General features: G+C 33.1%; 1 protein-coding gene across 4 annotated transcripts in view; it reads right to left on the bottom strand.

Moving 5' to 3' along the window:
- The window catches only part of LOC149485461 (uncharacterized), a 106,189-nt gene that overhangs the window by 89,735 nt on the left and 1,771 nt on the right, over positions 1–14,683 (bottom strand). The gene's annotated exons all lie outside the window — the stretch shown is intronic.

Raw genomic sequence — 14,683 nt, 5'->3', positions numbered from 1 at the left:
GTAATTATGTCAACCCTAAACATGCCGCTAAATATTTAACACGCGCACACGCACGCAAACACCCACATTATAATAGACTCAATTATTATTTATTAATACACCTAGGGCCGATTTCACCACTTACTGTTAATTCCCCCGATTAGCCTAAGCCTATTTGATACTTTATGACGTTTATTTTCATAAATTAATTGTCATTTTAAGTGACAGATAAGCTAAACAGAACTCATAACATGTATAGCTGTGAACGCGGCCACTCATTTTCAAAACGATCTACATTTAACCAGTCAGAGTAAAGAAGGTCATGATTACACTTTATTATAGAAGGTATAAGGTAAAATAATATATGACCGTCAACACTTTACAAAAAAGGTATGTGTAACGATTTATGATAGCTTTATCTTCTTCTTCTTCTTATATATAAAAATGAATCGCAAAATGTGTTGGTAAGCGCATAACTCGAGAACGGCTGAACCGATTTCGATAATTCTTTTTTTATTATATTCCTTGAAGTACGAGGATGGTTCTTATGTAGAGAAAACGTAAACATGTACCACGGGCGAAGCCGGGGCGGACCGCTAGTTTATAATAAATCTTTATGTGTAGTTAAAGTAACTTAATGCTTTTTCTAGAGTATATTTTTTACTCTTTTCCATCCTCTCTACTGATACGTCTATCCTTTCAGCGTGTATACCTATTTAATGACAGTTTTTAAAACATTGGTTCAACGTAAAATAACAGTACGCAAAACCGAATATACCTCTCATCCCCTTTCCCACCCTGACGAACAAACATACGCGCAATTAAAAATACGCTCCAACTTGGTAGGCACCACTCTTAATGACTCTTTGCGTATTTGTTCAAAATTTTAGGGTTCTTACAACCGTATTTATGTGCCTTTGTTTTTGTGAATTGAGTCCTTTTATGGAGAACAAAAGATTCAGTTTAGAGTGAGCGATAACAATTTATCCGCTTTTCACGACACGTTTTACAGTATCAAGTGAGTCACTTCATCTACCCACTTGCTTTAATGTCTGCTTCTATAATCTTACCTAGCAGCAAAATGAAAAAGTTTTACGATTTTCAAATGTCTCTTTCCTTATCTACTCTACTCAAAGCAAGAGGAAACTCTCGATTAATTATTTGCTCAAGCGTTACTCTATCATTTATAAACCAATTTTGAATATTTAAAAAGCCATTTATAATAAAGAAACCAGTCCTTTGCTAACTGGTGTCGAAAAACCGACAGAATTCTATAAATTATAGCTTACGAATACAAATAACTATGATCTCAAATTTTTAAATACTGAAAATTCTTTGTATTTAGTAACAATTTGACACATTTAACCTGTCCCTTCGATGATTATACGTTTATATTATTATTTGCTCCTTGTCTCGCGGGTACCCGTTAAAAGAGGACTGCAAACAGTAGCTCATCGTGTACAGACTAAACTGTTATGTTTATTTATCTGTTAGTATGCACGTGTTTATCAATTGGTACTTGCTTGAATGAACCGTTTCATTTTGTCAATCATTCTAGATTTGTGATCTTCATTACCAGTTCCAGTGAGATGTTTGGGCGGTCTAATTAATATTGTAGATATGCTTATAATTAATTATTATCATTATGATTAATGAAAGGACAGCAATGATTTTACTGATGTTATGCAAATAAAGTGGTAAGTACGCCTAAGTGAAATTAACCTATTTATTGATTATAATTTATAATGAAAAAGAGCTCATTTTTTAAACGATTTGAAAGTGTTACTACAAATCGACACTTTGAAATTAAGAAAATAAAAGATACGAGGTTATCCATTCGTATAAAATGGAATGGATTTATGCGACTCTGTAACTGTAAAATGTTAAGGCATGCTGTGCTCAATACATAATATATTCAATATTCATCCCTTATGTCTCAATAGTGTTGTCTTGCTGTATTGAAATCGGTAGATATATTCCATATCGTTAGCAACCCTACCTCATTACATTATTTCATTATTTTGGTACATGGCTTTTGAAAATCCCAATTAATTCAAAGGCGAAAACACAAAACGTGGTGCTCATTAAAATAATTTCAAACAAAACATCTGTCTGCGTCGATTAAAAAGTATTAATTGAACAGTAGGTATGCATGTACCAATATTATGGTATAATACACGCGGCGAACAGTAATAAGATCGTACGCTTGTGTGTGTTAAATACCTTGTTATACGTGTAAATACGAACACGACGTGTGTGTGTGCTGTCCGCGCTTTGAGTGTGTGCAGCGCGCACAGAGCGTTGTGTCATGGTGTGTGTGTGAGAGAGTGTGTGTGTGAGTATTTTTGTGTATGTGCGTTAGGGACGTTCACCTGTTCGGTGTTCGCAATTCGATAAATGCTTACCTATATTGTTGTGCTTGTTAAATACGCTCTCGATAATTATTGAGTCCAGTATCCGTTCGAAATGCTGAATGTAGCTATGTAGCTACGTATTCAATGTATAAAACGAATTGGCATGTACTGGATTTAATATGAAGTTTCAATGTAACAATTTTTGGATCAACTGAGTTATCGAGACTCCTTAATTATTTATGTCCTAAATTTGGGATAAATGCTCATTGCTCAAGCATACACGAGGATCCTAATACGTCTACATAAGAAAGAGTGTAAACGTAACCAACTACCTATAGCTTAAATTCTGTTTTCATATTCTACAAGGGCAAAAGTTGAAAATCATATCTCGCTTCATTATTTTTTCAATATTTGGGTATATGCTTCTTCCATGCAGACCAATTAAAGTTAAGATCTTCGCAAATGATATACGTATTACCATAAATTATTTACCACCTACAATTACTCCACAATCAATAAGTATTCAATAGCAAATTTACCTATCCTCAAGAGATATAAGGAAAAATAAGCATTGAAATTGATACATGCTCATTATTTTTTTCTTGTAAACAATTCCTACTACGTTGTTTATTCTGAAGTCTGAACACATAAGAAGTAGGCATTAATTATGTACAATATAATATATTTCTTAGTAAATTGGGCTTCCTAAACTTCTCAATACCTATATTAAACTTTTTTTTTTATAGATACTGATGATTTTAAGATTACTAGAGGTCCGCCCCGGCTTCGCCCGTGGTACATATTTCGCAATAAAAGGTAGCCTATGTCCTTTCTCGGGTATAAAAATATCTCCATACCAAATTTCATGCAAATTGGTTCAGTAGTTTAGGCGTGATTGAGTAACAGACAGACAGACAGAGTTACCTTCGCATTTATAATATTAGTACCTATGGATTATGATGGTGATAAATGTTAATAGTTACATTAAAGACATTTAACATTTACAAATTAAATTTTATTAAAGTTAAATATTATAGGTAATAGGTATAAGATCAAGCCAGACTAAGTCATCATTCAGTTCTCTTTAATCCTCCACCAGGAACCAAACCTTGTACCACTCTATTGAAAAAACCGTTATCCTCTGTACCAAGGAGTTATTTATAACATAATAAGCAACTTTGTTACATCAAGGCCGCTATACAAGTGAAGAATACAGCAAAAAAACTTTAATATCTACAAGATAAACAGAATTAATTAGTGATACAGATAAAAAACCGGCTCCGTGCAAACATTTCAATGATCCAATTCGTTTTATATTGATACCAGACTGAAATGTTGCCTAGACTAGATATCGGTGCACCTGCGTTTCGTACACCGAGAGCCGACTGCGGATTTCGTTCACTCATCTAATTAACTATATTTATTACGAACACGAAATAATATATTGAATGAAATGGACGCCGTGAGCTGACTGTAGATATTTATTTCCGACACGGAAAAAATATTGAATGGAATATGTACCGAGAGGCGACTACAGATATAGTTGAATCGTCTAACTAATTAGTTATTAAGTATATAAATTATTACCGAAACCAAAAAATAGACATTCACCAAGAACGAAGTGCAGATAACCTGGACTTGTTTATTTACATTTATATTCAATGACGAAAAAAATAAATAGAATATACACCGAGAGCTGACTGCTGATAACGTTCACTCATCTATTTAGTATTTATTTCCGAGGCGAAAAAATACATTGAATGCAAAATACACCAAGAGCTGACTGCGGAAAACATCCAATTAATATTTATTAGGTAAGTACTTTATATTTATAGGGATCGTCACGTAAAAATAGATTGAATGCAAATATGTACACTGAAAGGTCATTGGGGTAAATGTTGTATTCATCTAATTTATATTTATTACGTCACAACAAATTACGGGAAAATTCAACGTGAAAAGCTCTATTCATATTTAAAGCTAATAACTATTATTTTTAACCACAAATACCATTTCTTATAAAATACTAGCGGTCCGCCCCGGCTTCGCCCGTGGTACATATGAAAAATAGATGTTGGCCGATTCTCAGACTTACCCGATATGCACAGAAAATTTCATGAGAATCGGTCCACCCGTTTCGGAGGAGTATGCAGACTAACATTGTGACACGAGAATTTTATATATATAAGATACTGAGACCTCATTCTGGAAAGATTATAAGTATCATGAATTCATGACTATTATATTTTTAAATTTATGTTCAGAAAAGATGCTACGAGAGCTCACGGTAAAAAGGGTTTGTTCATTACTTTATTTCAAACATTACTGGTACAAAAACGCAACAAATTATAACAACTTTATATTCTCAAATGCAGTTCTACAAAAACGTAGCGATATGAAACAACTCTTCACAACTTCATATTTTATACTGTAACAAAAAAGCCCATTGTTAATTGCCTTCAAAAAGTATGTTCGAAAAACAGTACAGTTACGAGTAAAATTAATTTAAAAGTAAACCTGTGCTGATGTAATTACGAAGTTTCCTGAAGGCATTATTTATTATACCCTCTTAAATTGCTAATTGATTTCCGCTTAAAAGCGATTGTAAGAAATAATCGCGTTAAGGAAACCTTAAAATTATAAAATATTTAATTCCTATAATGGCTGACGTTACAAAAATTGGAACTTATAAATGGATAGATTACAGTTTTATGATTGTTTTGTATTCATACGTTACCACTAGCCATTCTCGATAAATAGGCTATCCAACAATGAAATAATTTTTCAAATTTGACCATTACTTCCTGAGATTACCGCGTTCAAACAAACAAACTCTTCAGCTACTATAAGTTCATATAGATTATTATAGATAAACCAATAAAAACAAAACAATTACACTTTGCTCTAGTACCTGTATATATTTTAAAACCATCGTTCATTTACAAAGTTGCCTTGTCAACTTTTTGTACAACCGCTGGCAGCCTTGAGTTTGCCAAACATAATATTAAATTAAAACAATCATGATTTACGAATGGGTTTTTCCCATTTTGCCTGTGAAATACACGCAAAGGAAGTTTCGCTACTTTTTTATAGCGTGGAAAAGTAATAATGTTACGTTTTATTAGTATGTGTTATTTAAAAAATACATTCTAATTGGCTTTTTAATTTTTAAGTCGTGATTAAGTTGTTCAAGACATTATTTATATTCGACACTGTTTTTGTGTTTTTCTAACGCCTGATCAGCTAAACAGACGTTTTTTTTTTTAATAAAACCTACAAGTGAACGATATCGAAGGCGGAAAGCTAACAAGAAGCATAAATGAAATAAAATAAAATAAATTTAGTTTATCATTGCACATAATTAACAATAACAACCGAAAATGTTATTATCATCGGTCTAGACGTTTCTTTTTGTCAAGAGTAAAAAACTAGAAATAGACGAACGCTTGTAACCAAAATAAATTTGGGTTTATTCCACTCAGTTAACATTAACAGTCAACAGATGTCTGATAATCTTTATTATTTATTTGTTAAATTTTTTTAGCAATAATTCAGTTGACAATTTAAAATTAAATTCTAAACTTTATAACTTCAACCTTTTGTAAAAAACAACCAGGAAACAACTGTCAAACGTTTACTGTAAAAAAAAATAAAAAAAATCTTTTTCCCGCCACCCAGTTCACCTTATGCAAACCATAAAGAACCGCAGAACATCTATTAACATTTCGTCAAGTTGTTACGCTATGGTTGCCATGGCGACGTCTGTGGGAATTGTCTGTACGTCTGGGGCCCATATGAGTTGGCCATTTGGTTATCAATATGGCGTGGTTGTAGTGTTAGCGGGTAGCGGATACGAGTCGCGATCAAATAACATTTACAAAAAAAAAACTAAATTTGGGGAAACTTCAAAGTGTGTTTCTTGTTGAAATACCGTAGGTCGGGTGGTTGTTTATAAAAACATTTATTAGCCACAAAAAACCTTTGACAGTTATGAGAAATGGTGATACAAAAAAAATGTGCGGTCTCTACAAATCAGTTCGTCTCTAATCTACACTAATAATATAAAGCTGAAGTGTTTCTGATCACAGAAACCTTCTTATCTTTCCTATTCCAAAAATTCTTCACCATATAATGTACATAGTTGCAGGTACGTGATGCCTCAGAGCTTTAGACTATAATATTATAATAATATATAGCAAGAGACGGACCGCTAGTTTGCTTCTAATATAAAAATATGTAATTAATAAAATACAGAAGATAAATTTCTCCCAATGCCACAAACTTGCTAATTATCCGCTACCACTAGGTCCACCCGTGCAACAAACAACAGCACTACTAGCGTCCCCGCCACAGACATGTATCAAGATAGACTAAGCGAGTGTATGTACTTCCCGTGTCCAAACTAAGATTATGAAACTTACTTGACGCTGGCCTACACTCAGTCCGCGCTTGCAGTTCGCCAAGGAAAGACGTGAAGCTGAATAAAGTAAAATGCCGAATTACGCCGTTATAAACTGTAGAAACTCCACAGCTGTGAGTGGCCGAGTTAGCAGAGATGTTTCCTTCCACCGGTAAGTAATTTTCTAATCAGAATATGCACTATTTATTTTAAAATCAAATAAAGAATATCTGTGGAAAACGATCGTGACAAACACGGATACCAAATCATACGAAATGATTCGGAATACATTGCGGCTTTTACTTGGCACGGTAAAGATCGAGTCGTATGATAACAAGCAATGAATAGCGTCTTCTCATTTTTCTGTTCTCATTTTTCTGTCCAATTTTGTGGTTAGTGATGTTCATTTGATGCAACAGTTCTCGATTCTAATCGATTTTATAATCGAACAGAAAAATGATAATTTGAAGGAGCAATTTTTCAGAAAAAAAGGCATAGATTTTTTTTGTCATTTAATACGACTTGACCTAGAACTTTTAAGTATTTTAATACAAAGGTACTAAAAATAAATATTATGACATGGACGCCATTAGTTAAAGTGTCATCTTGGGAGTTTTTTAAGAAAACTCCTTATTGCTTAGACTATGTTTGTTTTTTCAGTTTTCCAAGTAACCCGAACATAAAAGAAAAATGGATTGATGCAACGGGACATAAAGATTGATTGATTGACAGTTTCATTACTTTCTTTCGATGGCCTCTCTAGTACGTAGTACACGGTAACTCAATGGGTATATGTAAGAAAAAGCTAAAACACATTAGTTTACTTGTTAGAATATTAAAAGGTTTAAAAATTTATTTTATCATTCCTCTGTCTATGGTAATTATCATTTTTCTGTCTTGAATCGATTTAGTAATCGATTACGATTCATTTATTTAATTACCTCTTAGACATAGATCTAGTTTGATCTGATTTCTTTCGATTTACTTCGATGGGATAGGACGATTCTAGAATCGCCGCGCGAGTGGCGTCCTAATCGATTTAGCGTAAAATGAAATTACCATCACTAAAAAGCGCTCGTGACGTCATAACGCGTCAAGGTCAGTACAAAAAATATGACACGCTTGGTTTTCATACAGATCGCGGTACTTGCGTAGTCTATCTATGTCTGTGGTCCCCGCAATGCGAAACAAATGCTTGCTTGCGTCACACGCGTGGCCTTGATCGCTTTGCGCCTCTTTAGCCCATTTTAAGTTTAATTAGCTAACTCGGTTGTGAATTGCAAAAATATACGCGTAGGTAATAACTATTGTAATTTGTAATGTTAAATATTGGGACACATTGGGCGATTATGATTTCGAAGCTTTAATTTTCTTTTAGGTAATATTTAAATTTAAATAAATAATTTGCTTTTAATTTTCGAAAATTCGAGCTTTTTTCGTCTATTTCTTTCGCTAAAGTTTTGGCATTTCCAATAGGTATCTAACCTGAATGCATTCCTATAAGTTTACATTTAAATTAAAAAAAATAGTAGCTATGTAGTATGTACCTATTGATGAAGCAGAAATATACATAATTATAAAAGAGGCATGTGACTGTTCTCCTAGTGGAATATGGAGCATATGCACTTTAATATATTTCACACAGTTTCTTTTAGAAAATTGATAGTTTAATCAACGTTCTATTACTTACGAGATCCAGGCTTGCTTTTTTCTTGCCCTTTCTATGTCTGAATGAAAACTTCACGCTTCTACCACAAATCACAATATATAGATACAACCAGTAGGGAAACTTCATACTTATCACAATTGACAGACATAAGAACCCTATACCCTTACGATTCTCGTAAGCACGCTTGCTTGTGTGCGTGAGCCATTTCGAACGTGTTGTATGAAGTTTCCCTACTGGTTGTATCTATACATATATTGTGCTTCTACACTCATGCATTTACGAGAAGGTTCAATACAAACGTATCAATACATTACGAACATAAAATCAACAAAACACCAACGTATCTTTGTACTAATGATGGAGAGGCATTACTTTTAACGACCCGTCTGAAACAATGGCGCCGATTATAACGACCGCCTATTTACATCCAAATTTCAGCGTTAACGTCAAGATAAATACATTTACATTTAAACAATTGCCGGTAAATTATTCTTCATAATTAAACCCCGTTGGACCCGTTTAAATTATACCATTTCATTGCAATATAAATAAAACAACAAATTCTGCCTTGAATCCTATTGGAATTCACATCATTCATGCATATGAGCATATCACATAGCAGTTAAAAAATGTGTTAAATAATCTTTATTTGAAAATGTGAAGCAAATTATTATATCATATGTTACAATAAAAAACAGGAATCTGACATTTTTGCTCAGAAGCAAAATAAACTTGTTAGAATAATGACTAACATCCTATTACCACAAAAACAGCCTTCCGCACAGCTTGTGCCATAGCTCAAATCCGCACATTCGAAATGATATACCTACTAAACTTCCACCGTTGAGAGCACAACTTTGTTACCGCACCTAATCACTTGTAGGCGACTTTTGTCAATCCGAGCGGACCGCTTTGCCGCGTTTTATTTCTTAATTATTCTCAAATCGAACACTCGGCCCGATTTGACGCGGAAACAGCGCGGATTACGTAAGCCGTCGAAGATTTTTTATTGCGACATAAAATGAGGCACGCTGCCCACACTGGATTTAACTGGTTGTAATAGGGCTGCTCCGAAATAACATTATAAAGAGTAATCAATCTTATTAATATACTAAACGTAATGTACACTAAAGTGTACATACTATATAATGCATTCATTTGCATCAAAAGTTCAAATCATACGTTTTATAATTGAAACTCAAAAACGCCAAAAATTCTGGACCAAATACAATTATTTACATACATGGTATAAGTCAAATTATTATTAAATGTCTCATAATCATCTAACTATTACAATCATCTGTTGATGCCTGTCCAACAATGTATGAAAAGCAATATCAGATTTTCACATTTCGAAAAACAATAATTAATTCTAAATATTTGCAGGATTTATTTCATTCAAACTCTACTATTATATTCATTATTCAGAAAATAAGAGGACAGAGGTATATTTCTCACAGATTTGCGTTGAAAAGATAATTTACTACTCTCTATATTACACAGTTAGTTACATAAACATCTGTAAAAATTATTTATTATATCACCCATACAAGTTACAACATCAATTATATTACCTATCGATTATATTGAAAAACATCTACTCTCCTTTTTACCAAGCAAAAAGAAACGGTATAAATCCCATTGCATACACATTTCCCCTACAAAGATAATCCCGATTTCGCCTTACTGCCAACCCTAACCTGCCTATATTTTAACATAGACTCTGATAGGATATTACACGGTTCCGTACGTACTTACTTGTTAGTTTAATGATGGATGCTCGTTATTCAGAACGCGATGTTCACTGGACCGTAAATTTGTTTTAATGTCGTACCTACAGTCGTAATGTCGCACCAATCTTGACTAAACAACAAATAGATTTTGGCCTTAAGAGTAGAAGATATTTATTGAAAAGCACTGCAAGTATCAATATTTATTTTCTGTAATATATGTAATAACAAACAGAATTACCATTTTAATAGTGCAATATAAAAATCAAATAAATTTTTATTCCTCTACTTGTATAACATCAAAAAAGGATTCTCCGCAATTTCAAAAAGCCAACTTTTTATTTCATTATCTCTCGATAACAAATAAAAACAAAATTCAACATTATTATATACTAGCTTTCCGCCCGCGGCTTCGCCCGCGTTTTCAAGGAAAATCCCGTTCCCGTGTGATTTCCGGGATAAAACCTATCCTATGTGTTAATCCAAGTTACCCTCTATATGTGTGCTTAATTTCATTGTAATCGGTTCAGTAGTATTTGCGTGAAAGAGTAACAAACATCCAAACATACAAACTTTCGCCTTTATAATAGTATTAGGAAGGATTAGGATTTCTCTCTTATTCATCAATCATTCCATCCTACACAGCCTTAACACTGTAAATTTTAAAATTATTAAAAAAACCCGATAAACAATAAATTGTTCGTATTAATTTTAATATCGCATTCACGTATTTAACTGGTATTGTTTTATTAGCAATATTCCGTTTCACAATGGCCATTCATCACGGGCCGGGACTGTAAATATCAAATTAGGGTACATTGTAAACTTTTATTAACTCAACTCGGCCACGCTTCGCATTTCCCTTTGTAACAATAGTCCAACAATAAATTATAATCATTACTTTCAACTTTGACAGCGATCATTTACTGATAAAGCCAGGTAGGAAATGGCTTGAGATTTTTTAAAGGTTGCCAATTTTTTGGGTGATTTTTCCGGTTGGACTTTCTCAGTTTCTTTAAACAAAATTGGTCACGGATAAATGTTTGAAATGTTACGACGAGTAAGATTTTTCGGTGGAATTTCGTTATTGGAGAAATTGTGCTACAAATCCGCGCTACAAATTGTTTCGAAATATCGCGTCATCAGTTTCATAAGTCTCATATCTTGACTTGTAAACAGACTAAGCCAATTCTTTGTTAATCACACAATAGATTTAAGATGTAGAAGTTCCAAGTCAATCCATTCATTCCATTAGTCACATTAGTCGTGATATTTTTTGCGCAGTCAAGGATTTTAGTTAATCTGATTATCCGGCTTGGATTAACCAAAACAACCTTTCTAATGCAGCATCAAAGCGTGTTTTTTACACAATGAATGTATTTTAGGAGAGTTGAGAGGAATGTTAAACCGTGTGGAAACAGTCTAACAATTACATCATTGTTTAACCGTTTCAATTTATCTCTGTAAAGACCTGAATACTAATTAATGTGCAAAACTGAATTTCAACGTACTTTCACATCAGGTATAAAATTATACTCTTTCTATGTAATACTCGCGGTCGTGGCTTTAAATATTACTGGCAATAACAGACTTATTTTTTCTATTATTTAGATTTTATAAAAAGTTGGCTTTGGGACTATACAAATATTGCTTATGATTTATGAATATGTAGAAATCATTATGTTCGAATCTCCTCTATAGGCTTTACCAAATATTCTAATTACTAAAGAATAGCCGAAATGCACAAACACAAGCTCATTACAAGAACAAAACTGCATAACAACCCTTCGATCGATCGAGTGGTCTCGCCAGCGAACTCGCCCAGTCTCCAAAGGCCCACACAAAAGAAATTCACACGGCGGGTGGTGAAATATCCAATAGACTCATGCTTGCATTGTGAGAGCTGTTGTTGGAACGAATTGTAAATCGGATCAGTGCCCGGTGACGCCCATCAAATTCGTCGAAACAATCGATGGGCCGCATTCAAAAGCCCGACATTATGCAACGCACAAAGAAGGCCAAAGAAATTCCTTAAATAAAACCAACTTTCGTGAATCTTTTTGCGAGCATCCGCGTCGTAAATCAGTTGAGTAATGCCAGTAGATTCTTTTTTTTTTGTGTCGGTCAGCTGGACGATAAATAACTGTGTGAAAAGACTTTACTGTTACAGAATATTTAAATGGAGTATTAAATTCTTTTATTGTTTAGACTTTAGACGGCCCGTGATATCGGCCTTTCAATGTAGCATTATGCAACGCGCTGTGAAGCATTGTTCGTTCAACGTAATGCGCGGAATTTTAAACGAAACAAATTCCTATACAATTCGTGTGTATTGTTAATTGAATATCATATTTTCTGCGAGAACATAAAAGCTTTTTATCAATTAATATCCAATTAAAACGAAACAAAGGCTAATTAATAAGGCGCATTCTACAGCGTAGGTACCCCGTACCGGGACAAAAGAAATGTAAGGAGGTATTAAGCTAGCGAGATGCGTGAACGCGTATTGTTCAGCATTGTGCTGCCAATGACAGATAAGAGGCGTAATGAGCGAGGAATCCACAATGGAATATCTCTGGTACACCGTTCCAGCTAAGCCACTTACTTTAATGTAATAGGCCTCGTGTACATGCCTTGAAAATAAAAGAGCAGCGAGATAGAGAAATTTCGTTATCTATAACTTGTTCTCCATAAATAGCGCAATTGTATATTCATTGATACGAACACTATAATATGTTTGCAATTACAAAGTTAATTGTTTGAATTTCAAATCAATATATGACTAGACGAATACTAAATTGGAAAATATATACGTATGTCGTCATTCACGCTTATATTAAATCAAAAAATTATTCCGTAAACGCGAAATATTTATGAAACAACACTGCATATTCGCACACTCGACATTCCCAGCCACCCAGACAACTCCTAATATCGAGTTAACGCTTGACACGATTATATCGCGCTACAAAAAGCTGAATTTAGCCGATAAAAAGCTGAAGCCAGAACAAGCCTCTCTTCACTTGCGCCACAGCTGCCCGACTGGTTTGTCCACTCTGGTCTCTGGATTGATTTAACGTAAACGCACGATTGAACCTCCTTCGCGTTTATGATTGCCTGGTACTTCATTATCGATTAACCATCTTTACAGTATATTTTTTTTACATTTTCGATAAAATTTTTAAGATAACTAAAATGATGAAGTTTTTAGTTTTTATTGCATTACATTTTTTAAGTTTATTTATTTTAAAAATTAAACCAAAATAATATTTCCTGGAAATCACAATATTCATAGCAACATGATTACGTAAACCATGGTATTCCCAAATAATAAAAAAACATATGTAATGAACTTGTACTCATATCAAAAGGATATCTAGGCAAATCAGCTTATACTATAAAAAATAGTGTACACATATTTTATTAAAATTAAATTCAACAGCGCCAGTTGTCTAAAAGTTATAAAGTTTGATTCACAGATGAAATATAGCCATAATATTAATTTTATGTCTTGTATAGTATTGTTGATAAATGTTATCAACATTATTCCAAAAATCAGCAAATATATATCCTATGACCTAATCCATCTGCTAAATTTAGAGACAAGTATTTACATTGTCTGCATACTAATTGTGTATTTTATAAGTTGTCATTTCCTATGTTGATTGGGCCAGAGAAATAGGCTAACTATCCTATCGCTATAGGCATAATCTTGTTTTACAATTAAATTGATTATTTCAATATAATCTTCTTCTTATATATAAAAATAAATCGCAAAATGTGTCGGTAAGCGCATAACTCAAGAACGGCTGAACCGATTTCGATAATTCTTTTTTTATTATATTCCTTGAAGTCCGAGGATGGTTCTTATGTAGAGAAAACGTAAAAATTTACCACGGGCGAAGCCGGGGCGGACCGCTAGTTTTTGCATAAATTTCATATGAAGCTGGAAGGAAGGACGGACGGATGAATATATAACGACTAGGATGGGAGTATAGTGGCCAAGAGCCTGTATAAAAATGAAATGCTTGACTATCAACAACAAACATAATTTTAAATTGATAATAAAACATTACAATTATTAAGAAGAGAGGGTACTTTTAATGTGCAAGAAAAGGTAACTTTATGTGCTATAATTTTGTTATATGTTATAATAATTGTATGGTGTGTTATCAGTATTAATAATGGATAGATTAATAATTCAATGTGCATTATTTAATGATCATCAAATTATAATTTTATTTACTACTTCAAAAAATTCTAATGGAAATTAATTTTTTAATATTTGTTTGTCTTATGCTTCGTGGATTGTATGTTATTAAAAAATTTTCACTAATTTTAATGTATTGCCTAGTAAACTTGGAGATGTTCCTATTCAAAGAATTGAATGGACAATTATTCTCAAAATTAAATGTATTTGAATTAATATCTCCTAATTACCATAAAAATTAGACTTTTATGTACCATATGACCAAGAAAATATACAAGAGTGGAAAATAATACTTTTGAATGCAGATACAATCTTTTATCTCTATGACCTTGACTAAATACC

This window comes from Colias philodice, chromosome 10 (genome assembly GCF_061535455.1).
Source record: "Colias philodice isolate Cphi_HAF_F1 chromosome 10, ilColPhil1 Martin Lab GWU primary, whole genome shotgun sequence".
Classification (NCBI taxonomy): Eukaryota; Metazoa; Arthropoda; class Insecta; order Lepidoptera; family Pieridae; genus Colias; species Colias philodice.
The sequence above is the reverse complement of the archived record's forward strand: the minus strand, read 5'-3'. Positions and strand labels throughout refer to the sequence as shown.